This window comes from Sprattus sprattus (assembly GCF_963457725.1).
Source record: "Sprattus sprattus genome assembly, chromosome: 14".
Lineage (NCBI taxonomy): Eukaryota > Metazoa > Chordata > Actinopteri > Clupeiformes > Clupeidae > Sprattus > Sprattus sprattus.
Window position 1 is genome coordinate 31,908,270 of NC_137912.1, and position 25,556 is coordinate 31,933,825.

The 25,556-nt window shown below is 40.0% G+C and overlaps 1 long non-coding RNA gene across 1 annotated transcript; it reads right to left on the bottom strand.

Annotated features, from left to right (window-relative positions):
- Nucleotides 1–5,559: 5,559 nt before the first annotated feature.
- On the bottom strand, nucleotides 5,560–24,021 carry LOC308375066. Its single transcript, XR_013968885.1, has 3 exons — nucleotides 23,767–24,021; nucleotides 17,798–17,837; nucleotides 5,560–5,611 (listed from the first exon to the last, which is right to left on the bottom strand). It is a non-coding gene; the product is annotated as an uncharacterized lncRNA (long non-coding RNA).
- Between the last annotated feature and the right edge of the window lie 1,535 nt (nucleotides 24,022–25,556).

The window sequence follows — 25,556 nt, forward strand, 5'->3', positions numbered from 1 at the left end:
GTTAGGCAGACCTTTTTCTGGGGCACCTGCTCTGCCTTTCTTTTCGCCATGGTAGCCTATAACTGCTGGAGCAGAGCCCGCCAAGAGAGCTAAAGGATACTTTGTATGTAAACATTGTAACGCACATCCGGCTTGGTTGTCAGACATGCCAGTATTTTAAATGTTTATTACCAAGCCTACATCCCCTTTGATGCTCAGATTTTTAACCCCTAAAAAAAAAAATTGTGCGGTCTGAAAAATCTATTGCGCGGCCACTTCGACTGGCCTGCGCGGCCGCGCGCGCGCAGCTTAGAGGGAACATTGATGGCCACCCTTCTACTTGTTAAGTCACAAAATATGTAAACATAAACAGAATATTGTACAGCCCTGTTGGTACTGATAAAAGCGTGCTGTCATGTTAACTGGCACTGGCGCTGTTCCATCCCAAACCACAGCACTACAGTCCATAGCCTGGATGTGTAGTGATACAACGGGACAGGACAGGACAGGACAATACATTAAACTAGAAGAAGGAAATACCAGTTCATGCAAAGCAAAAAAATCTAAATAATCCCTCATGGGACTCAAAAGACCTGCAGTCAAATGAAGCTGACACAGGTGTGGTGGAGCACCATTCCTATGTTCAGTGTTGCTTGCACAAACAGGCTCAACCTGGAATGTTCATCACAGGGAAACTCTACCAGCAACCTAATTACAAAGGTCAATGTCTGAAGCATGCACGCAACATCTAGATAGGCCATGGCCTTTTGGGAATAAGTGCTGTGAACAGATGAAGGTAAAAATGTTTCTGCCTTAAAAATGATGCTGTTCTGGATACTGAATTGACCTGAATGGTGCAAGTGTGCCCTTACATATCACATTTTCAGGATGATTATTCGGGTTCAAATGTGCCCTTACATATCACACTTCCATAATGATTAATCGGTTCAAATGTGCCCTTACAGTGGAGAAAATAAGTATTTGAAACCCTGCCGATTTCGCAAGTTTGCCCACTTCCAAAGAAATGTGTGATCTATAATTGTAATGGTAGGTCTATTTTAACAGTGAGACAGAATATAAGCAAAAACATTCTGAAAACTGCATTTTATAATAGTTTTGATTGGCAAGTATTTAAACCCCTAGCAAAACATGACTTAGTACCTGGTGGAGAAACCCTTGTTGGCAAGCACAGATGTTAGACTGTTCTTGTAGTTGTTCACCAGGTTTACACACATCTCAGGAGGGATTTTGGTCCACTTCTCATTGCAGATCCTCTCCAAATCCTTAAGGTTGCGTTTTCAATGGGAGGGAAAAAGGGAATGAGGTTCAAGCCCAATATTCCACGGTACATGGCCCCATCCATAGTCCTCTTGATGCGGTGGAGACATCCTGTACCCTTGGCAGAGAAACAGCCCCAAAGCATAATGTTTCCACCTCCATGCTTGTTGGTGGGGATAGTGTTCTTGGGGACATATTTAGCATTCTTCCGCCTGCAAACGCGCCAAGTCGGGTTGATGCCAAAGAGCTTAATTATGGTCTCATCTCACCACATCCTGTCCTCCTTAGAATCTTTCAAGTGTTCCTTGGCAAACTCCAGATGGCCCTGTACATATGCTTCCTTGAGCAGGGGGACCTTGCGAGAGCTACAGGACTTCAAACTAGGGATGCTCTCATACCAGTATTGAGTATCGGGCTGATACTTTGTTAAAATACTCGTACCCGTAATCGTTTTTGAATTGCCGCTACCAAGCACAGATACCACTCAACAGTATTTCACTACGTCAAACTGGTCGCGCTATGCAGACACAAAACGTGATTTGTTGTCTTACCTGTCCTACCACTCTCTGCTGGACTAGTAAGTAGCTTATTTGCTGTCTTGTTTTGTCTTGTGTTGCACTTGCACTTGCTTGATGTTTCAAAAGTTAGCAAATTTCAACAGGTTTCGTTAGGTCTGGCCGCTAGCATCTCATTAGCAGTTAGCAATTCCGTTGTGCTGCCTTAACGGCGATTTGGGCTCATTTTTAGATAATTGACGATGACAGGAGTAAGGCACAGTGTAACATCTGCTACAGTGTCGAGGGGCGGAAAGGAAAGTACTTTGTTGAACACAAGCAATTTGATTAAACATCTGAAGACGCACCATAGTGCTAAGTGCACAGAGTTCACTAATGCTAGTGGTGCAAGACCAAAGCAACCAATCTTAATTGACGTCTTGCAAAAGAAAAAAACGTGCACGCACTGAGAGAGAGAGAGAGAGAGAGGTAGAGAGAAAGACTTATAGTGCTACATAGGTTAAGTGATTGTGCACGCACTGAGAGAGAGAGAGAGAGAGAGAGAGAGAGGTAGAGAGAGAGACTTATAGTGCTACATAGGTTAAGTGATTGTTTGTGTACTTGAGCACTGAGAGAGAGAGAGAGAGAGAGGTAGAGAGAAAGACTTATAGTGCTACATAGCATAGGTTAAGTGATTGTTTGTGTACTGAGAGAGAGAGAGAGAGAGGTAGAGAGAAAGCCTTATAGTGCTACATAGCATAGGTTAAGTGATTGTTTGTGTACTGAGAGAGAGAGAGAGAGAGAGGTAGAGAGAAAGACTTATAGTGCTACATAGCATAGGTTAAGTGATTGTTTGTGTACTGAGAGAGAGAGAGAGAGAGGTAGAGAGAAAGCCTTATAGTGCTACATAGCATAGGTTAAGTGATTGTTTGTGTACTGAGAGAGAGAGAGAGAGAGAGAGAGAGAAAGCCTTATAGTGCTACATAGGTTAAGTGATTGTTTGTGTACTTGAGCACTGAGAGAGAGAGAGAGAGAGGTAGAGAGAAAGCCTTATAGTGCTACATAGCATAGGTTAAGTGATTGTTTGTGTACTGAGAGAGAGAGAGAGAGAGGTAGAGAGAAAGCCTTATAGTGCTACATAGCATAGGTTAAGTGATTGTTTGTGTACTTGAGCACTGAGAGAGAGAGAGAGAGAGAGAGGTAGAGAGAAAGACTTATAGTGCTACATAGCATAGGTTAAGTGATTGTTTGTGTACTGAGAGAGAGAGAGAGAGAGGTAGAGAGAAAGCCTTATAGTGCTACATAGCATAGGTTAAGTGATTGTTTGTGTACTTGAGCACTGAGAGAGAGAGAGAGAGAGGTAGAGAGAAAGCCTTATAGTGCTACATAGCATAGGTTAAGTGATTGTTTGTGTACTGAGAGAGAGAGAGAGAGAGAGAGGTAGAGAGAAAGCCTTATAGTGCTACATAGCATAGGTTAAGTGATTGTTTGTGTACTGAGAGAGAGAGAGAGAGAGAGGTAGAGAGAAAGACTTATAGTGCTACATAGCATAGGTTAAGTGATTGTTTGTGTACTGAGAGAGAGAGAGAGGTAGAGAGAAAGCCTTATAGTGCTACATAGCATAGGTTAAGTGATTGTTTGTGTACTGAGAGAGAGAGAGAGAGGTAGAGAGAAAGCCTTATAGTGCTACATAGCATAGGTTAAGTGATTGCTTGTGTACTGAGAGAGAGAGAGAGAGAGGTAGAGAGAAAGCCTTATAGTGCTACATAGCATAGGTTAAGTGATTGTTTGTGTACTGAGAGAGAGAGAGAGAGGTAGAGAGAAAGCCTTATAGTGCTACATAGCATAGGTTAAGTGATTGTTTGTGTACTGAGAGAGAGAGAGAGAGAGGTAGAGAGAAAGCCTTATAGTGCTACATAGCATAGGTTAAGTGATTGTTTGTGTACTGAGAGAGAGAGAGAGAGAGGTAGAGAGAAAGCCTTATAGTGCTACATAGCATAGGTTAAGTGATTGTTTGTGTACTGAGAGAGAGAGAGAGAGAGGTAGAGAGAAAGCCTTATAGTGCTACATAGCATAGGTTAAGTGATTGTTTGTGTACTGAGAGAGAGAGAGAGAGAGAGAGAGGTAGAGAGAAAGCCTTATAGTGCTACATAGCATAGGTTAAGTGATTGTTTGTGTACTTGAGCACTGAGAGAGAGAGAGAGAGAGGTAGAGAGAAAGACTTCTAGTGCTACATAGGTTAAGTGATTGTTTGTGTACTGAGAGAGAGAGAGAGAGAGGTAGAGAGAAAGCCTTCTAGTGCTACATAGCATAGGTTAAGTGATTGTTTGAAAGCCTTATAGTGCTACATAGCATAGGTTAAGTGATTGTTTGTGTACTTGAGCACTCTTTTGTTCCTTTTGTAATTGAAATGTGCTCATGAGCTAATCCAGTAATAGTTCTGTTCACTTTGTGTTAAGCATACTGTGTTGTTAACTATGCAGCACATTTAATTGCCTTTATCTGGTTATATTTGCATTTTGTCTAATGTGATGACATTGTCTCTTTGAAGGCTTTTTTTGTTGTTAAAACCAGAAAGCTCTGTTTATTTTTGGCTTAGGATAGCCTTTTGGTAATTTTGTACTATAGGCTTGACATAATCTGCAGAGGATAAAATAAAATATGCATCCAAATAAATTGCACTTTCATGGAGACCAAATCTAAGAAGTATCCGAATCGGTACTTGCTATTGGCAAGTACACAAATAACAATACTCATAATCATATTGGTTTGTAAAAAAGTGGTATCCGTGCATCCCTCCTTCAAACCATTACTGCGTGGCGGGTTGCCAGGGTTAAAATCATTCACAAGCCTTCCCTGTGTAGTTCTGGGGTTATCCTGCAAGTTTCAGATGATCACTGATAGTGCACGATGGGAGATCTTGCATGGAGCCCCAGACCGAGGGCGATTGACGGTTGTTTGGTGTTGCTTCCATTTGTTAATAATTGCACCAACTGTTGTCTGCTTCTCACCCAGCTGCTTGCCGATGGTTTTGTACATTTACATTTACATTTAGTCATTTAGCAGACACTTTTGTCCAAAGCGACGTACAAGGGAGAGAACAGTCAAGCTAAGAGCAATACAACCTGGTGTAACAATAAATACTGCTTTTTTTTTTTTTTTTCAAGAAAAAGAAAACGACATAGAAAGAAAAAGAAGTGCGGGCCTGTTACTGCTTAAGTGCAAGTTAAGCCAAAGTGCAAGTTAGGAAGGGAGGTGCTCTCTGAAGAGTTGGGTCTTCAAGGCTGCTTTGTAGCCCATTCCAGCCTTGTGCAGGTCTACAATCTTATCTCTGACGTCCTTGGACAACTCTTTGGTCTTGTGCAAGGTGGTGAGGTTGAAGGTGTGTTGTATGATTATTTGGACAGGTTTCTTTTATACACGTCGCCAGTTTTGATCAGGTATACCTTGTTCGGTCTAGTGAGGACTAATCTGTGTGCCTCGTGGGCACATAACTGGTCTGTGGTAGACAGAATTCTTGCTGTTTGGTAGGTGTTCAAATAAGTATTTTCCGCATCAAATGCAAATAAATTAATAACTGTTATAAAAGGTAGTTATCTGGATGTTTTTGTTGATATTCTGTTTCTCACTGTTAAAATAGACCTACCATTACAATGCATTTCTTTGCAAGTGGCCAAACTTGCGATTTGGCAGGGGGTCACACTTTTCATGTTGATTAATCAGGTTCAAATGTGCCCTTACATATCAGCCTTTCATGAGGATTAATCAGGTTCAAATGTGCCCTTACATATCACACTTTCATGAGGATTAATCAGGGCCGGGTCCCGTCCAAAAGTAGTTTGACCATCTGTTGTCAGCACCTGAAGATAAATGACAAAACACCTTATTTGAAATGACAATCTTCTGTACTTGAAAAATTATATATCACAATAGCATTAATACTTTGAAATCATGATGATGAATAGAGAAATATGAGCTAATTTTGTCAAATATCAAATCCAATCCACTTACCATACAAATGTGATACAAACCTGAAAGGGGACATATTATACTTCTTTTTAAGTTCACACAGTTCCCTAGGGTCTTAAATCAAAAAACCACAAGGATCTCGCTTTGTCTACAGCCCTGTTCGGAATGGCTGCTTAGTTAGTTGTTAGTAAGTTGCTTAAGCATGTAAGCCTTTGTGCTAACATGGAAACTGTTGAGTCGGAGTAAAATGGCTGCCAGAGAGAACCCAGCGGAGCATATCTGTTTGAACCAGTACGATCCTGACCAAGAGGCCACCCAACAAGTTTGAAAATTAAGAACATTTCAGAATAGTTAGTTATAAACTTTTACACGTCGATATTTATTTTTGCATATTTGTATGTTGTTTTTCCATGAGCTGTTGATCCGTCATGCATCTTTTGACAATTATTGGGAAATATGGCTTCCCCTTTCATTGCTTTTTGAGGAATGCACTAGTCAAATTTAAAGGTCAACATTAGTCATCACTGTCAGTTCAAATGAATATTTTTGGGAGAATATGCCACTCCAATATCTGTCAGGGCATGAGACTTGAGTTGTAGTCCATTTCTGAAACGAATGGAGCAATTTCATGTTTTCCAGTGTTTGTACAGTAAATAGTAAACAATAACCTGTTAATTGTGAAAATCTCACAATATTTTGCCTTCTTTCAACATTTTGATATGGCTCTTTTCATTTCAGAAATGGACTACAACTCAAGTCACATGCCCTTCCCACCGTAGCATGTGTCGTGTCCTTCATGTAATCCCTGTCGCCACCTAACCACTCTCCCTGGGAGGAGCAGCACCGCTTCACATGCCCTAACCTATAATGGTTATCACCACACAGTGATTTATTATTACAAAAATATTCATTCCAACCAGGCAATACAAATGGGCAATACAAATGGGCATTTTGATCAGCTCTGTAAGGCGTTCAATTCAATGTGAATATCTATATAGGACATTCGTTGTAGTTCCTCATCATGTGGTTACAAAAAATGGAAGCAATTACATTTGTAAATGAAAATAAACTATGATCAACCAGAATCAGTAAAGTATATGTCATGGAAGCAATCCAATAATAATGGGCCTCATTCTCGATCATTTTCTGAAGTTCTTCTGAAATGTTTCTTACGGACTTCGGAAAAACAACGCAAGCAAAAGACCTCCGCTGCATTCTTGTACGCTTGAAAATGTGTTCATAAGCAGCAGAAGTCTTCTGAGCTGGCTCCCCCGAAAGAGCTTTCTTAAGTAGAACGCGCGTTCATGTGCACCTGGATTTGCATACATTTCAGCCGGCATCAGGACCCCTACCTCCAGGAGGCCACTCAATCACGTCCCCTCCCTATACTTACATCAGGCAACCTACTTGGAGATTTTCTACCTGACTCACCTGCATCAATCCTCTGCGTACTGCTGTGTTGAGCTCAATAGTAGGCTACCAATCTTGCAGACATTTTTCCTGCGGATGGGTTAAAGATCTACTTTTTATTGAATTCATGGAATTGCTCCTCACAGTTTTCTAGCAGTCTATTCTGTGTTCATACGCAGTCCTGGCTCTGTAAACAGGAAACAAACATAGTGGCTCAGACCGATTTAAGCCAATCTAATTCTAGAGTCTTTAGAGATCTATCTTTGTTACTCCAAGTAAATTGTGCTTTACCTGTATTTTTGACTCTCTATCCATGAACACATTGTCAGTTCAGGAGTTGTATATTTCAGTGTAGTGTGTGTAATATATATATATATATATACAGTGGGGAAAACAGGAATTAGACCCCCTGCCGCTGTCGCAAGTTTGGCCACTTTCAAAGAAATGAGTGATCTATAATTGTAATGGTAGGTCTATTTTAACAGTGAGAGACAGAATATCAACAAAAACATCTAGAAAACTGCATTTTATAACAGTAATGAATGTATTCACATTTGATTGTGGCAAATAAGTATTTGAACCCCTACAAAACAGCAAGAATTCTGGCTCCCACAGACCAATTGTGTTCCCACGAGGCACACAGATTAGTCCTCACTGGACCTAACAAGGTACACAACTCAACTCTCAACTGGTGACGTGTATAAAAAAAACCTGTCCTGAGAATCATACTACACACCTTCAACCTCACCACCATGGGTAAGACCAAAGAGTTGTCCAAGGACGTCAGAGATAAGATTGTAGACCTGCACAAGGCTGGAATGGGCTACAAAACCATCGGCAAACAGCTGGTTCAAAGCAGACAACTGTTGGTGCAATTATTAGCAAATGGAAGCAACGCCAAACAAATGTCAATCACCCTCGGTCTGGGGCTCCATGCAAGATCTCACCTTGTGCAGTATCGGTGATCATCTGAAATGTGCGGGATAACCCCAGAACTACTTGTGAATGATCTCAAGGCAGCTTGGACCCCAGTCACCAAGAACATTATTGGCAACACACTATGCCGTAATGGTTGGAAGTCCTGCAGCACTCGCATGGTCCCCCTGCTCAAGAAAGACATGTATAGGTTCGTCTGAAGTTTGCCAATGAACACTTGAATGATTCTAAGGAAGATTGGGAGAACGTGATGTGGTCAGATGAGACCAAAATCAAGCTCTTTGGAATCAACTTGCAGCGTTTGGAGGGGAAAGAATGCTGAATAAGACCCCAAGAACACCCTCCCCACCATCAAGCTTGGAGGTGGAAACATTACGCTTTGGGGCTGATTCTGTGCCAAGGGTACAGTATGACTCCACTGCATCGAGGGGACTATGGATGGGGCCATGTACCGTGGAATATTGGCCGTGAACCTCATTCCTTCATTCCCTCCCATTGAAAATACAACCTTAAAGATTTGGAGAGGATCTGCAAAGAGAAGTGGACCAAAATCCCTCCTGAGATGTGTGTAATCCTGGTGAACAACTACAAGAACAGTCTTGACGTCTGTGCTTGCTAACAAGGGTTACTCCACCAAGTACTAAGTCATGTTTTGCAATGGGTTTAAATACTTATTGGCCGCGATCAAATGCAAATCAATTCATAACTGTAATCAAATGCAGTTTTCTGGATGTTTTTGTTAATATTCTGTCTCTCACTGTTTTATATATATATTTATTAGTGCTGTCAGTTTAACGCGTTATTAACGGCATTAACGCAAGCCCATTTTAACGCCGTAATTTTTTTTATCGCGCGATTAACGCGTTGTAAAAAAAATATATATTTTTTTAGATTAACGTTCTTTTTGCTCTCCCAAACTGTGTAGTAGGCTAACGTTACGTTTGAGTGAATGGTGAGCGCGATACGGCAAAATGGATGATAAAAAGCTTTTGAATCGAAAGTTTACCTTTAAAAGTTGTGTTGTGCAAAAAAAGCGAGCTTCACTGTTGTTTGAAAATGTCAACAGGCAGCTGGCTGAAAGCACAGAAGTAGTAGGCTTACCTTTTTATTGGTAACCTAACTGTTACGGTTCATTGTTTTTTAAATAAGAGGCCTGACTTCTATGTTCACAGCAAACTTGAAAAAAAGAAAATATTAAGCCATGGTTTAACTGCACTATAGTCCTTGTTTATCTGAAATGTGCATTTTATGATTTTATTTTGTACCGCCCTGTTTGGCAATGTTGTTTTTCAATAAAATAAAAAATTGCATAAAGCAAGCCACTCCACTTTTCCATGTTGATAAGAAAGCATAAAAAAAAAATGATTGAAGGGACATTAAGAATAGATAAAAATTTGCGATTATTAAATTTGCGATTAATCGGATTCATTTTGAGTGAACTATGACAAAAATGCAATTAATCGCGATTAAATATTTTAATCGCTTGACAGCACTAATATTTATTATACGGCTCCTCAGAATGTTCCAAAAAGTACCGTTGATTTGAATGGGCCATCCCAATGTTCTACCCTACATGCATTCCTGATAACAGACCGCTGTGAAAAGATAATGACCGCTGTCCTTGGCAACAGGTTTTTTGCTTCTAATTCACATCATTCATATCATTCCGCAAGAAGTCCGGTCATTTTAACATAACAGACTCATGGTATTTGAAGTCAGCAAGTAATGGGTTGCTATGCAACACCTGAAACTTCAAAGTTCTATTTGCTTGAAGAACTGCGCGTCGGGGTGTTGTTCACCCCATCGGGATGTATTTTTGGATAATGACCTCCGGACAATATCTTATCCCTTACATATACAGGTGCATCTCAATAAATTAGAATATCATCGAAAAGTTGATTTATTTCAGTAATTCTATTCAAAAAGTGAAACTCATATATTATATAGATTGTTTACACACAGACTGATCTATTTAAAGTGTTTATTTCTTTTAATTTTCATTATTATAACTGCCAGCTAATGAAAACCCAAAATTCAGTATCTCAGAAAATTAGAATATTGTGAAAAAGTTCCATATTGATGACCATTGGTGTCACACTCTAATCAGCTAATTAACTCAAAACAACGGCAAAGGCTTCCTGAGCCTTTAAATGGTCTCTCAGTCTAGTTCAGTAGGCTACACAATCATGGGGAAGACTGCTGACTTGACAGTTGTCCAGAAGACGATCATTGACACCCTGCACAAGAAGGGTAAGACACAAAAGGTCATTGCTAAAGAAGCATGCTGTTCACAGAGTGCTGTATCCAAGCACATTAATGGGAAGTTGAATGGAAGGAAACAATTTGGTAGAAAAAGGTGCACAAGCAACAGGGATAACGACATCTTTGAGAGGATTGTGAAACAAAGCCCATTCAAGGGAGATTCACAAGGAGTGGACTGCAGCTGGAGTCAGTGCTTCAAGAGCCTACACGCACAGACGTATCCAGAACATGGACTTCAACTGTCGCATTCCTGTGTCAAGTCACTCTTGAACCAGAGACAACGTCAGAGGCGTCTCACCTGGGCTAAGGACAAAAAGGACTGCACTGTTGCTCAGTGGTCCAAAGTTCTCTTTTCAGATGAAAGTAAATTTTGCATTTCATTTGGAAATCAAGGTCCCGGAGTCTGGAGGAAGAGAGGAGAGGAACAGAATCCAAGTTGCTTGAGGTCCAGTGTAAAGTGTCCACAGTCAGTGATGGTTTGGGGTGCCATGTCATCTGCTGGTGTTAGTCCACTGTGGGGTCCAAGGTCAGCGCAGCCATCTACCAGAAAGTTCTAGAGCACTTTGTGCTTCTCTCTGCTGACCAGCTTTATGGAGATGCAGATTTCATTTTCCATCAGGACTTGGCACCTGCACACACTTCCAAAGGTACCAGTACCTGGTTTAAGGACCATGGTATCCCTGTGCTTGATTGGCCAGCAAACTCGCCTGACCTAAAACCCATAGAGATTCTATAGGGTATTGTGAAAAGGAAGATGCGAGACAACAGGCCCAAACACACAGAAGAGCTGAAGGCCACTATCAGAGCAACCTGGTCTTCCATAACACCTCAGCAGTGCCACAGACTGATTGCCCTCATGCCACGCCGCATTGCTGCAGCAATTCATGCAAAAGGAGCCCCAACCAAGTATTGAGTGCTGTACATGTTCATACTTTTCAGTAGTCCAACATTTCTGTGTTAAAAATCCTTTTTTCTATCGGTCTACAGTAATATTCTAATTTTCTGAGATACTGAATTTTGGGTTTTCATAAGCTGTCAGTTATAATCATCAAATTTAAAAGAAATAATCACTTGAAATATATCAGTCTGTGTGAAATGAATCTATATAAAATATGAGTTTCACTTTTTGAATAGAATTACTGAAATAAATCAACTTTTCGATGATATTCTAATATATTGAGATGCACCTGTATATACAGCCGCGGAAAAAATTAAGAGACCACTTCAAAATTATCAGTTTCTCTGGTTTTACTATTTATTGGTATGTGTTAAAGTAAAATGTACATTTTAGTTTTATTCTATAACCTACTGGCAACATTCCTACCAAATTTCAAATAAAAATATTGTCATTTAGATAATTTATTTGCAGAAAAATGACAATTGGTCAAAATAGCAAAAATGATGCAGTGTCTTCAGATCTCGAATAATGCAAAGAAAACAAGCTCATATTCATTTTTAAACTACACAATACTAATGCTTACACTTAGGAAGAGTTCAGAAATCAATATTTGGTGGAATAACCTTGATTTAAAATCACAACTTTCATGTGTCTTGGCATGCTCTCCACCAGTCTTTCACATTGCCGTTGGGTGACTTTATGCTACTCCTGGCGCAAGAATTCAAGCAGCTCGGCTTCTTTTCATGGCTTGTGACCAGGCACGTGCACAGACATTTTGGGGGGCAGGTGCTCTCTGGCTTCCACTCCCTTAACGTCTGATACATCAAATTATGCCTGGGGTGCCTTTTTTCTGTAATTGGTCCACCTCACCATGCTTGTGCATCAAATCTGAACTTGGGGAATACTCCAGCCACCCATTTTTAGAAAACCAATGCTTTTGAATGACCGCCCTTCATAATTTTTTGGAGGAAAAATTCTGGTTGTCGTTGTAAAACAGGCAAAACGAAGAGATACATAAATATCACGTTAAACAATGAGGGACAAGGATAGCATGACCCCGAGAGCTAGCATAGTTTACCTGCTATTTTCTAGCTGTGAATTCTCGTGACATTTATAAACAAACATTCAATATACTCTCGAAATTGTTTAAACGGCATTTATACAACACAAAATATGCACTTTCAGACAAATAATGTCATTAAACCTGACAAACGTCAGTAAACAGCTGGACAATGCTTTGAAATCAAGTTAGTTGTCTGTTTATTTTTTTAGGAAACGTCGGACCAGTCCGGTTTTCAGACATATTGTTTTCAGCGGCACTAATGTTGTTAATTTATACAACGTCGGGGGATTGCACAAACACCGTCATTACCTGTTTGTCTGATGCAGGTCAGTGAAGTAGGCTGAACCTGTTGGCCTGCCGCTCAACATTGATGTGGGGGATGAGGAGGGAGGGGCGCGGAGGGGGCTTGTGAGCACCGCAGATCATAGGCAAAGAATACTTATTCTATGTCTATGCCGCGGAGCATGTCGGGGCGAAATTCTCAAAAGAACTCCAAATAAATGGCCCCTCAGATATCAAAACACATTTGGGGAATTGATGACGAGAGACTAATTTGTATTCTAGAAATATTGATGATTGAAAAAAAAATTGGTCTCCAGAAAAAAAGGGCACTTTTTCCCAACCAGGGCACAAGGGCTGGTGCTTGAGCACCAGTTGGGGTCTATCTGTGCACGTGCCTGCTTGTGACCATCCATCTTCCTCTTGATCACATTTCAGAGGTTTTTTTATGGGATTCAGGTCTCGAAATTGGGCTGGCCATGACAGGGTCCTGACCTGGTGATACTCCATCCACACCTTTACTGGCCTGGCTGTGTGGCATGGAGCATTGCCCTGCTGGAAAAAACACTTCTCAGAGTTGGGGAACATTGTCAGAGCAAAAGGAAGCAAGTTTTACTTCCGGGACAACGTTGTACTTTGCCTGGTTTGTAAAAGACCATAAGGATTGAAAATAGCGGACTGGAGGGTCTTCTAGTTCGTCTTCTCTGATGAGTCCAATTTTCAGCTTTGCCCAACTCATGGTCATCTGATGGTTAGACAGAGACCTGGAGAGGCCTACAAGCCACAGTGTCTTGCACCTACTGTGAAATTTGGTGGGGGATCGGTGATGATCCGGGGGTGCTTCAGCAAGTCTTTGTGAAGGAGGCGTGAATCAAGCCAGGCACAAAGTTGCCCTGGAAGAAACCTTGCTACCCTTTGCTTTGACAATGTTCCCCAACTCTGAGGAGAGTTTTTTCCAGCTAAACAATGCTCCATGCCACACAGCCAGGTCAGTAAAGGTGTGGATGAAGGACCACCACATCAGGACCCTGTCATGGCTAGCCCAATCTCCAGACCTGAATCCCATTTAAAAGCTGTGGAATGTGATCAAGAGGAAGATGGAAGGTCACAGGCCATCAAACAAAGCCGAGCTGCTAACATTTTTGCCACAGGAGTAGTATAAAGTCACCCAACTGCAATGTGAAAGACTGGTGGAGAGCATGCCAAGACACATGAAAGCTTTGATTGTGAATAAAGGTTATTCCACCAAATATTTATTTCTGAACTCTTTCTAAGTTAAAACATTAGTATTGTGTTGTTTAAAAAAATAATACAAGCTTGTTTTCTTTGCATTATTCGAGATCTGAAAACACTGCATCTTTTTTGTTATTTTACCAAATTTTTCTGCAGATAAATGCTCTAAATGACAATATCTTTATTTGAAATTTAGTAGAAATGTTGTCAGTAGTTTATAGAATAAAACAAAAATGTTAATTTAACTCAAACACACACCAATAAATAGTAAAACCAGTAAAACCAACTGATAATTTTGAAGTGGTCTCTTATATATATATATATATATATATATATATATATATATATAGGAGAAAAAACTGTTCATTTAGGGATCACCAATAAAATTCCAATTCCCCAAAGGTTGTTAGAGGTTCTGAAAGCTCTGCCTCATAATCTTGTAATAGGTCTCTATTTTTTGCAATAAATGTTTGCCGGCATGAAAAGATTTTCTTCAATTTGTATTACTAGCGTCAACCACCATTTGAATCAATGGATTATACTTCAAAATGTTCCTTGAAGTCTACCTGAATACTTAATGCCCCTGACATAAAATGAATACAGATAAGGATATTTTCAAACACTGTTGAAAAAAACTACTGAATATCACAGTGTATGTAAAACAATGTAACCAATATAGAAACACACATTGTCTGTTCAGTTGTAATGTACCAGCATTTTAGAACACACCATTTCTTTGTATTCATTTTAGTTCCAAATAAGCATTCCATTACTATGTCATTAAGTTCAGTCATCTTCTCTCTGGTTGATGGTTTAAAAAAGAGACCTAAAGCTATACTATTTTAACCAAGTAACACCTTTCCATCCATTGTGGCCTTAGTCCACAAGAAGAACACCCCAGGGTTCCCAACCTGCAGCCCAAATATGTAGTGGATATAGCCTGGTCTTCCAGTGGATAAAGCCTTGACTTCTAGTGAATATACGTAGCTTGGCTATTTGCAGATTTTGTTCCATTTCTCTCAATGATGGTCATTAATTAGTAGTCAAAGAAGCACTATTTTGATAGTTCTTAGTATTTTCAAAGTGCACGAGCTGTGGGAGCACAAGAAAAGTGCACGTCTAGCAGTGATTACCATAGACATACAGTGCCACTTTAAAGTATGTGAACCCCTTGACCACTTAGGAGTTTTCTGTTGTTTTACCATGATTTTTCATTTTTTTCATCACCAATTTTCCATAGAAGGAATGTCAGGTTTATGTTTATCATTTGCATGTACTTTTTTTAGAGGGAATTGTTTGAGTAGCCAAAAGACTACATGAAACATGGAATTAGTCCATTTCAAAAGTAAGTGAACCCCCAGCTGAATTTGTAAAGTCAAGCAGGTAACAGATTCAGTGAAACTTATTTGGGTGCTTAATTAGTCAATTAAGCAAACCGATCATCTGAGACATCCTTAGGGAAAGGTTTGGGCAACACAGATTAAAAGAGGGAGGAAACCAACCAAACTACTGTAGTGCCAAGGTGTACCCACACAGATCAACAATGCCGAAAGGAAACGAGATATCCGAGAACATCAGGAAGAAGGTTCTGACAGCCCATCAGTCTTGAGAAAGCTATAAGACCATCTCCAAAAGATTCCAGCTCCATCCATCCATCCAAGACAAATAATTAAGAAATGGAGGGCATTCAACATGACCGCATCTCTGCCTAGAAGTGGCCGCCCATCAAGACCATCACCAAGAAGCACCAGAAGAAGAATAAATCAGGTAAAAGTCAACCCACACATCACCTCTAAAGAGTTTCAGACCTCTCTGGCAGCATCTGGGGTAAATGTACATGGGTCTACAATCAGACGAAAATTGAATAGACATGACATTCATGATCGGGTTGCTAGAAGGAAGCCTCTGCTCTCAAGAAAGAACAAAACTGCCCGTTTCAACTTTGCCCGAGAGCACTTGGATAAACCAAAGGCCTTCTGGAAGTCCCTCCTTTAAACAGATGAGTCCGAGATAGAATTATTTTGTCAAGATCAAAACCAACAATTTTCGTCTGATTGTAGACCCATGTACATTTACAACCCAGTTTGTGAGGGATTGCGCGATCTGAGAGGAGGCACAGGTCGTCGCTGCCTCACCGTCTCGCTTTCTGCTGTCTGTTTTAACAGGACATGCGCAAATTCAGCAATTTTGATTATATTATTGGAATCATGCCCGAAATGACATGTATAGTACAGATCATTTGATCATAGATCATATCTTTTAGTTTTTTACTTTTCCTGATGACAGGTGAGACCCAGGGGTGGTGCCTCCCATTGGGCGAGTCGGGCAGTTACCCGGGGCCCCGGCCACCAGGGGGCCTCGTCGTTTCTACGATATATATATACAGTATATATATGTATACTTTTTAATAATTAAAATAAATAACGATATATATATACAGTATATATATGTATACTTTTTAATAATTAAAATAAATAACGATATATATATACAGTATATATATATGTATACTTTTTAATAATTAAAATAAATAACGATATATATATACAGTATATATATGTATACTTTTTAATAATTAAAATAAATAACTTGTCATTGCAAACAAATGACAATTCATAATAAGTATGAGAACACGATTTTTTATTTTAAGTATCAGACTAAAATGTATCTAAATCGATCATGGAACAAATGAGTCCAGGTCACGTGATGTTTCTGTCACGGACTATTTGTATGGTGACGTGTGTGGTTGCAAAGTTAAGCATGAAACGATTTCTAAGAAATAGGAAAAGGGAAGATGAAAAGTTCAGGGAGAAACAACCTAAGGTAACACAATATTTCCAATCAAGGAATTCGTCCATGGAAGTGAAAGACATTTCTGATAATGTTTTGAGTTAATCTGATAATGTTTCAATTGCTGCTGAGCCTTTTAGCTTCTATGCCCCCAGCCTTTGGAATACTCTGCCAGAATACCTAAGAATGGCTGAAACGGTTGATACATTTAAACATACACTCAAGACATACCTCTTTGATCTGGCTTATCACTCACTGTAAAAATGTATTAATTTAACATATTTGAAACATTTATTTATTTACGAATCCGTGTCTCTTTACAAGTGTTTGTAACCCCCAATTAAGTACTGCTACATCAAATGTGTTTCCTGTTTGCCGAGTGGATGCACGTACGGCCCCGGCAAACAGAACACAATAGAAAACAAAATGCCCTGTTGTCATGTGATGCCCTGTTGTCATGTGATGCCCTGTTGTCATGTGATGCTCTGTTGTCATGTGATGCCCTGTTGACATGTGATGCTCTGTTGTCATGTGATGCCCTGTTGACATGCGTTTTGTGATGCCCTGATGTCATGTGATGCCCTGTTATCATGTAAAATGTATCTATTTAACATTTATGGAACGTTTACTTATTTATCTATCTATGTCTCTTTACAAGTATTTGTACCCCCCCCCCCCCCTTTATTTCCCTTCTTTCCTACTGTGAGGCGCATTGTGTTACCTTTGCGTATGAAATGCGCCGTACAAATAAAGTTTGATTTGATTTGAAGTGACAATACAGCACAATTAGCTGTAATACAATACAAACGGTGAGCCATCATGTACCATAGCTAGCCCATATCCGGGACACTGACACCTGCACTGACGACGCGCATGATACTGCCATGGTCATCATCACTGCTCAAGCACAGCTGGACGATAATGAGAGCAGTGATGTCAACAATGTGAGTAACACCAATGGCAGTGATACAGTGATTAGTGAAACCCAGTATTATGGCCTGACAAATTAATAGATAGAGAGAGAATTAAAATAATTTTTTAGTCTCAACATTTTTCTTTGCCCAGGGCCTCCAATTTGCTAAAACCGTCCCTGCCCTGACCGCATGTCTCCATCCAGTGGATATAGCCTGGGCTTCTAGTGGGAAAAACAGCTGTGTTTTCCATCTTCACATGATCAGATACCATCAAAGTGAATGTTATACTCACTACCGTGGGTCGATCCTTGCACTCTCCACTGCTATTCTCCCTAGAACAGAAAGTCACACATGGATATAGAGCCTCTAAAACATTCCAGTTCTTGGATACTTGTTACATAAATTATGTTACATTGCAAAAATGAAATATAAGCTGCCCATCAATTTCGTCAGAATAGCCCTTTGGAATGAGAAAACACAATACAGCAACTTAAGAGCAACACATCTACTAAACCAACTAAGAACATGCAGTCAACACATCAACTAAACCAACTAAAAACATGCAGTCAACAAATCAACTAAACCAACTAAAAACATGCAGTCAACAAATCAACTAAACCAACTAAAAACATGCAGTCAACACATCAACTGGGGAACTGCTTATTACAACCAGTATTTGAACAACACGGACACATTAAGGCTATTAACACCTGGCATTCAAATGTGTCTCGGATGTTGTATCTAGATACGATTTGAACCTGATTACATTTAGACCTGGTAAATGACACTTACATAGTTGTATGTGGATTGGCAATACAATTGTGATCACACTTCTGTCCAATGTGATCACAATGGGGCTTTTTACACCTGACATTAAAATCTGTTTTTGTTGATCGGATTGCAGTTGGATAGTGCTTGACCGCATGAAATTACAGGTGTACATGCACTCAAGACACATTGAAGACTGACTTTTATACGATTGGCCAAACCGCCTCCGGAGGCGTGGACCCACGCAAACAAGAGGTGGGTGTGACTTGAGCTAGACACAGCAATCGTATTCCAATACGGACACATTAATACCAGGTGTGAATGTAATCTGGTTAAATGTATAATATTGAGAGACAATCTGCAATATGATACACATTTAAATGCTAGGTTGTGAAAAGCCCCATAGATCAAAAAGCCCCATAGACATGTAATGCCACAACTGGAGTGGATTTTGTCTGTTCATTGCCCTCGGACACTAACGGCAGAGAAAAGCTTTGAAAAGAAAGAAAAGGGTGTGCAACATGTGAGCTGGAGCAAGGGCCGGTTTAGGGTGCAGGGTGCAGCTACCAACCACAGCCACAGCAAATTACTTTTGTGTTGTACATTTAGTGTAATGAAAAAGCAATGATGAATACCTTAGGATTACCTGAGGCCAACCTGACAAAGAAAAAAGAAGAAAGAAACAATGCAAGCAAGGCACGTAACAGTTACGCCAAAAAACGAAAGTGTACAACTTATTCTTTATACGCAGAGGCCTACCTTTGTTATAATAGTTATATTAGTGTCACAAGTCAATAGGAACACAAATGCAGACACAACAGGCACAGAGTAAGAATTAATAATAAATGAAAATAAAAATAGTTTTAGTTGAATTTAAATGTTTCAAAATGCGCATCTCAAATGGCACAGCAATTTAACATGGCTCAGGGGTTAAACAGTGCGGTTCAGCAAATTCCAATTCCTGCAAGACAGTCTTTCTTGTCCAACATCATCAGCAAGAATATGAACAATGCTCAAGTTCTTTTCCAACAGTTGAAAAGTGAGCTTGTCCCCCTTCACAATTAGTACCCGAGCTTGTCTCTACAAGTGCAATGAGTTTGCACCTTTTTCAAAGGAAAAATGTATCAAATCAGACTGAACATATTATCTCAAATGCAAATCACTCAAAACTTCAAACCACCAGCGACAAAAAGAGGAGCACTTAACTTAATGTGTGAATTTAGCTTGATTGACATTACAATTCTTGAAAAAACAGTACAAAACCAATCAATTATAGAGCTGGGGTAACAGCAGGGTCCCTGGCATACAGGAACCCAAGCATGCCCACCCCTTTTGAATACTGCAATAAGCGGTGTTCTACATTTACATTTCTTATGGGTTTACAAATGGCTACAAAAGTTTGATTTGTAGAACAGGATTTAGCTTTTTTTAAGATAGTTTTATTTCTTTATGTATCTATTCTTGATGTTCACATTTCTGATTTGTGCTGTTAGTAGCTTTATAAAAAGGTAAAGGTCAGGTATTTAGCAACTGCTTGCATAGCAGAGAGGCGAATACATCATGTAACAGTTGAATACATCATCTAACAGCTGAATCAAATGACATTAGGGGAGAGTGGGGTGAGTTGAGCCAGTTTTTACTTAAAGTGAGTTTTAAGCAAGGCCATGACAGTTATGCTTCCAACTAAAAACATATATTTCAGGATGTGGTGCATCCTTGGGAACAATCGCTTTGGATCTGAAATATAGTATTTAAGAAATATATCTTTCTGAAAAAAAGTGGTCTCATGGCACAGCTTGCCCCCGGTGTGGGGTAAGTTGTGCCATTAAAGAGAATACATTGGGGGTAAATTGTGCCATTGATTATTGAAGTAAAACAGTATTTGCATCTCAGAAACTGTGATGCTATATAAAAGCTAGACAAATGAAATGTAAAATTACTCATTTAAGATTTATTTAAAGTTTTTTTTACAACATCAAAAGCCGATTTTCTACAAGCCTATTGCGCCACATGAGCACATCAAAGGGCAATTTTCTTAAACAAGGCCTAGAGCTTCCTGAACACATCAGACCAAAGTTAAGTTGAGTAAATTCTATTTAAAGGTAATTTACACAGTGGTGGGTAGAGTACTGAAAATTGGTACTCAAGTAAAAGTACAATTACCTCCTTCAAAATCGACTTGAGTAAAAGTAAATATTCCAATTGGAAAACTTACTCGACTAAGAGCAAAAAAGTACTCTGTTTAAAAGTTACTCAAATTACAAGTTACTTTTTTGTGTTGGAGTGTTTGGATCAATGAAAAACATAACGTGAGTAAGTCAGAAAGAAATGCACTCTTGACACATTTCTTCACAAGTTGCTTCATTGTATCATGTATGTTTTTTTTTTTCATTACACATCTCATAGATCTCATAGAAAATAACAGTAGGTCATTAAAAATATTGATCATGTAGGAGATCTCATTCTTTCTCATGGAGAGAAATGCCCTCTCTCTCTCTCTTTCTGACTGAAAAAGCATTGTTATTTACAAGATCATCCCGGTTAGAGAAAAAAGATGCCATGAATCACCTGCCATTTTACAAATGTTTGACTTATTCGTGCTAGCAATTCTGACAGTATAACTTAGCTGCCTTTTGCAAGCTAGCCAAGTAAATAAACATGATGCTGACGGTGAGTTGCAAAAAATATTATTACATTGGAGTGGGGGCTGCCCCAGGACTGTCAGGAGGACCAGTAGTAACGCTAGCTTCGTCCATCTTCTCATCCATAGTGGCGGCGATTAAAGTTATAGTCGTAACGGTCGACCTGAAGTTGTCTCCTGCGCGGCTATGAAATGACAACAATGTTGCAACCTGTGTAGTGCGCGTCGATAACGCATAGCTAACTGACCTCTCCGTTTTTACCCTCTGGTTGCCGTGTATGCTTGTATTCCAGTAAACAAAGATATGTGTACTTTTATCACAATAGTCTACTCATTTTAATGAAAGCACAATGGAAATGTAACTGAGTAAAGAGTAGAATTCTAGTTCAAATATTTACTCGAGTAAGAGTAAAAGTGCAGACTTTATAAAGGAACGCAAAAAGTTCTCGTTACCCGAAAAATTTACTCATTTGCGTTCCTTGTAACGCGTTACTACCCACCACTGAATTTACATGAACACATGTTCAGAACAAAATTAAATTGAAATGAAGACCAAATTGAATGCATTCTCTATATAGATCACTGGCGCGACTTAACCCAGGCCCTTTGGCACAAATCACCCCAATCCCACCTTTTTGGAAAAAATGCATCATCCAGCTGTTTTGAGCTAAAATCATGCTAGCTATATAGACTCATAGGGCCCTATCTTGCCGATCAGAAACGCAAGTAGGACGGCGCCAAGCGCAAGTAGCTGTGTGGGCGGCTCTATGGCGCAGTTGCTATTTTAACGGCGGAAAAAACACACTTGCGTCCGGCGCAAGTGTCAAAAGGGTTGGTCCAAAGGAGGTTACTCAGCCATAGGTGTGGTTTGGGCGTAATATGCAATAAACCAATCGGAGCGTCATTTCACATTCCCTTTAAGAGCGAGAAGCGCATAGTCCATAGCGGCTTGTTATTTTGATGGCGGAATTACCTGGTGGAAGACCGGAGAAGTTCACAGCCGAGGAGACCGACGTGAGATTTACACCAATTTTTTGGCAAGCCATATATAATTACAAGGAAAATAAAGTATTTACCACTTGAGGAAATCATTGTGAAATCCATATCCAAGATATTTTAAAAATAAGCATACATGTAGCCTACACATTGACCCAAATGATTCCGGTTAATTGAAGCTGCGTGACATTTGATTTATTGTATGGCTTTGTAGAAAGCCGGGAGATAGATATATATGGGGATGCGAGAAACCCTCCAAAAGTAAGCAAAGTCAAGCAAGCATGTCAAGATATTGCCGTGATTGTTTCTGCAACGGGGCACCCGAAAACGTTGCCGAAAACGCTATAATGACGTCCGGAGACGTGGGACATCCAAGCTGGAAGGTAACACACGTTCTCGTGCCTTCACGGGAGGTGGATCTGCCTCGACCCAGGATCTGACGGCAGCAGAGGACATCGCCACGTCTACCCTCACGCCTGAGAGCGTGCAGGGATTTGGGGGCATGGAAATCGGCACCCAAGCCAGTGCACCAGCTGACCAAACCCAAGGTACATAAATAAAGTCCACATACACAGAGATGAGTTTACAAGATTTATAATAATACTGGCATTAAATAAATGCAACAAAGCCATACAATAAATCAAATGTCACGCAGCTTCAATTAACCTGAATCATTTGGGTCAATTGTGTACGCTAGATGTATGCCTAGTTTTTAAATGTCTTGGATACGGATATCACAATGATTTCCTCATGTGGTAAATACTTTATTTTCCTTGTAATTATATATGGCTTGCCAAACAATTGGTGTAAATCTCTCGTGAAGACGACAGAAGTAAAGTGTAGCCTACAGGTCCTATACTGTGCGGGCAAGCACATGCGCCCTTAAAATAGCGTTCTGAATACGCGTTACAGACTTTAGACATTGCGCCTCACATTAGACCAGCTTTTTTTTGGTCAATGGCGCACGGCGCACGGCGTTGTTTTGAAAACTGCAAAATACCACTTGCGCCAGAGAAACGCCTTCTCTGTTCCGCCCCCGCCCATGTCGGCGCAAGTTCATTTCGAAGCGGACCTCTGGAGGGAAAATCGCGCTGTGCGCCGGGTGCAAGATAGGAATGATACTTGCGTCGGTGACAATGTCACTTGCGCTGGGTGCAAGATAGGGCCCATAGTGTAGCTTACCAAAGCACTAAAACATGTGTGAAATTTTTTCAAACTTGTCTATAACTGTTAAGACACAACAATCAAAAAACGTGGTCATAGACATTTTACTCTGGAAGGCAAGAAAACTGTTTTTTTTTTTTTTTTTAACTTAAATGTGCTTATCTCTCATGCAAAGAGGCTCTCTTTTTTGCAGGATGAGTTAAATGGCTGACTCTTCACAAATGTGTGGTCACTTGACCAATTTTGTCTAGGGTTCCCTAGAAATAGGGGGTGGCACAACTTCCCCGCTGGCACAAATCACCCCACTCTCCCCTACTGTTTAACATGTTCAGCAGGTGCAGATGGTCAGGCTAGAGTGCAGCAAGAATATTTTCAACACAGGAAGTATGAAAAGGGCATGGACACATTTCAGCAAGATATGCTGTTCTGCTGTATGTTCTGATAGTTTGTTTTCTAGTAGTTCTTTTAAATAAAGTCTAAGAAAACCGTTTATGTGTGCACATGTTTCCTAATGGGGGTGGGGGATGAGTCATGGTCGGCAGCAACTCAGCTTTTCAATACGTAAAATTCTCTGCTCACCACAGTGTAGCCTGTATAAAAAATGCTCCCACCCCGAGAAAAGGTCATTCTCAGCTGTTGACAACAGACACACTTGAACCTTTTCTTTGCAAAACAGTTTTTTTTTCACTTACACTTTTAAACAGCATTGAGTGTCTGCTATAGGAGTGCAGTTAGCGAAGACCGGAGAGCATGACGAACAGTGTTTACATCTCAGGAAGCTGCCATTGTTGTAAGTTCCGCTACTGCAATTCTTATACGGGTACTCATGACGTCCTCCATCATCGCTGAACCCACAATTTTCTGTAAACTGTTGACCTTGTTTAAATGCAAAATAGTCAGTAATAGTAGTCAGTAATAGTAAACAGGCCAACAGATTAATACGTCTAGACAACATTTATAGGCTTATCAAATCCTAAGAAAACAATGGCCTTAGTCTTGCCCCTAGTCCATCTGTAGGAGTTAAAGACAGTGGGATACAATTAAATAACCCAGTAGTTATAATAATAATGATAATAATTATTAAATTAGGTTTGACCTGTCGATTTAAAACAACATTCACATTGGCTCACTAATAAGGCACCCTATTCAAGCTATAGCTTCGGCCAATAACACAGCCAAGATTTATATTCCCAGTCCCACAGATTCAACTGACCAGCAGCATTTAACAGACCCCATGGAAAGCCATGAGTTATAAACCATGGCGGGTACCATTTGTTTCCATATGTGGTCAACAGCCTCGGCAATCATTACTGTAGGCGATCTACTGTGCGTAGGAGAGCAACTTAAACTGTTAGACGAAGATGTTTTAAATGAATTAACTTATAGGCTACATCAGAATGCGACCTAAACACGAAAATAACTATAGCTGACCTGATGTGTAATGGTCTTGTTCGCTCACACATGACAAACACTAACTGCTTAAACTTTAATTCTAGCCAACAAAAACTAGGCAAAAAATAAAGGCACAGAGTTCGATGTGTTGCCTGAAACCTACCCGGCTGTGGCATCTTGGGGTATTTTTCTAGGCAAGAAATGCATGCATTCCTGTCAGCATCCCAGTGCGTTGTCAAGTTAAAATCGCACTTGATGGAGTGAGCCATTGTTGCCTGTTGCTTTAACCTGGTGGTAGATCAAACTCATCTGGCAAAGTTAAGATATAAATTCTCTGTCACGCTTTCATAGAAATTCTATGGAAGTGATGATGCGGTGGGTGGGGTTTTTCCATTGCTTAGCCGGCGCCGTGAAGTTAGTTTCAGGTTCCATATTCGACAGATTCGCATATTCGCAAGCTTAGGGACCGTCATTAAATTACCACTCTAACAGCAGCGCGAATGCATACTCCAACAGCAGCACGAATGCTTTGGCTGAATTGCTTTCATGCTTTGGCTGCATTTGACACACCAGAATGCCAAATGGTTAGAACTACCAAAATACATCCGTTTTTTCTACGAGGAAATGTTTTTGTTGTAATTGTTTTTGTTATTGTGATTTACTACCAAAATACATCTGTATTTTTTTTCTATGAGGATTTTTTTTTTATTTCTTTAGCTTTCACATGTGACATTGGAATGCTTTGGCTGCATTTGACACAACATAAATTATTGTGATTTTAAGCACCCTTCAATGTATGTCCACATCAAATTTAAGTATTATTGTTGCCTATGGGGAAAAGGAAATATTGCTATTCACATTACAGTTTTTCTCAATCGTTTTGTTACCTGTGTCAACTCTGACATCACGTTCTCAAAACAGTTAACACCTGTGTCTGAACAAAAGCACTCTGGACAAAATGACACATTTGCAAAAGGCTGTTACTCTCTCAAAACACATCTCATAGATCTCATAGAAAATAACAGTAGGTCATTAAAAATATTGATCATGTAGGAGATCTCATTCTTTCTCATGGAGAGAAATGCCCTCT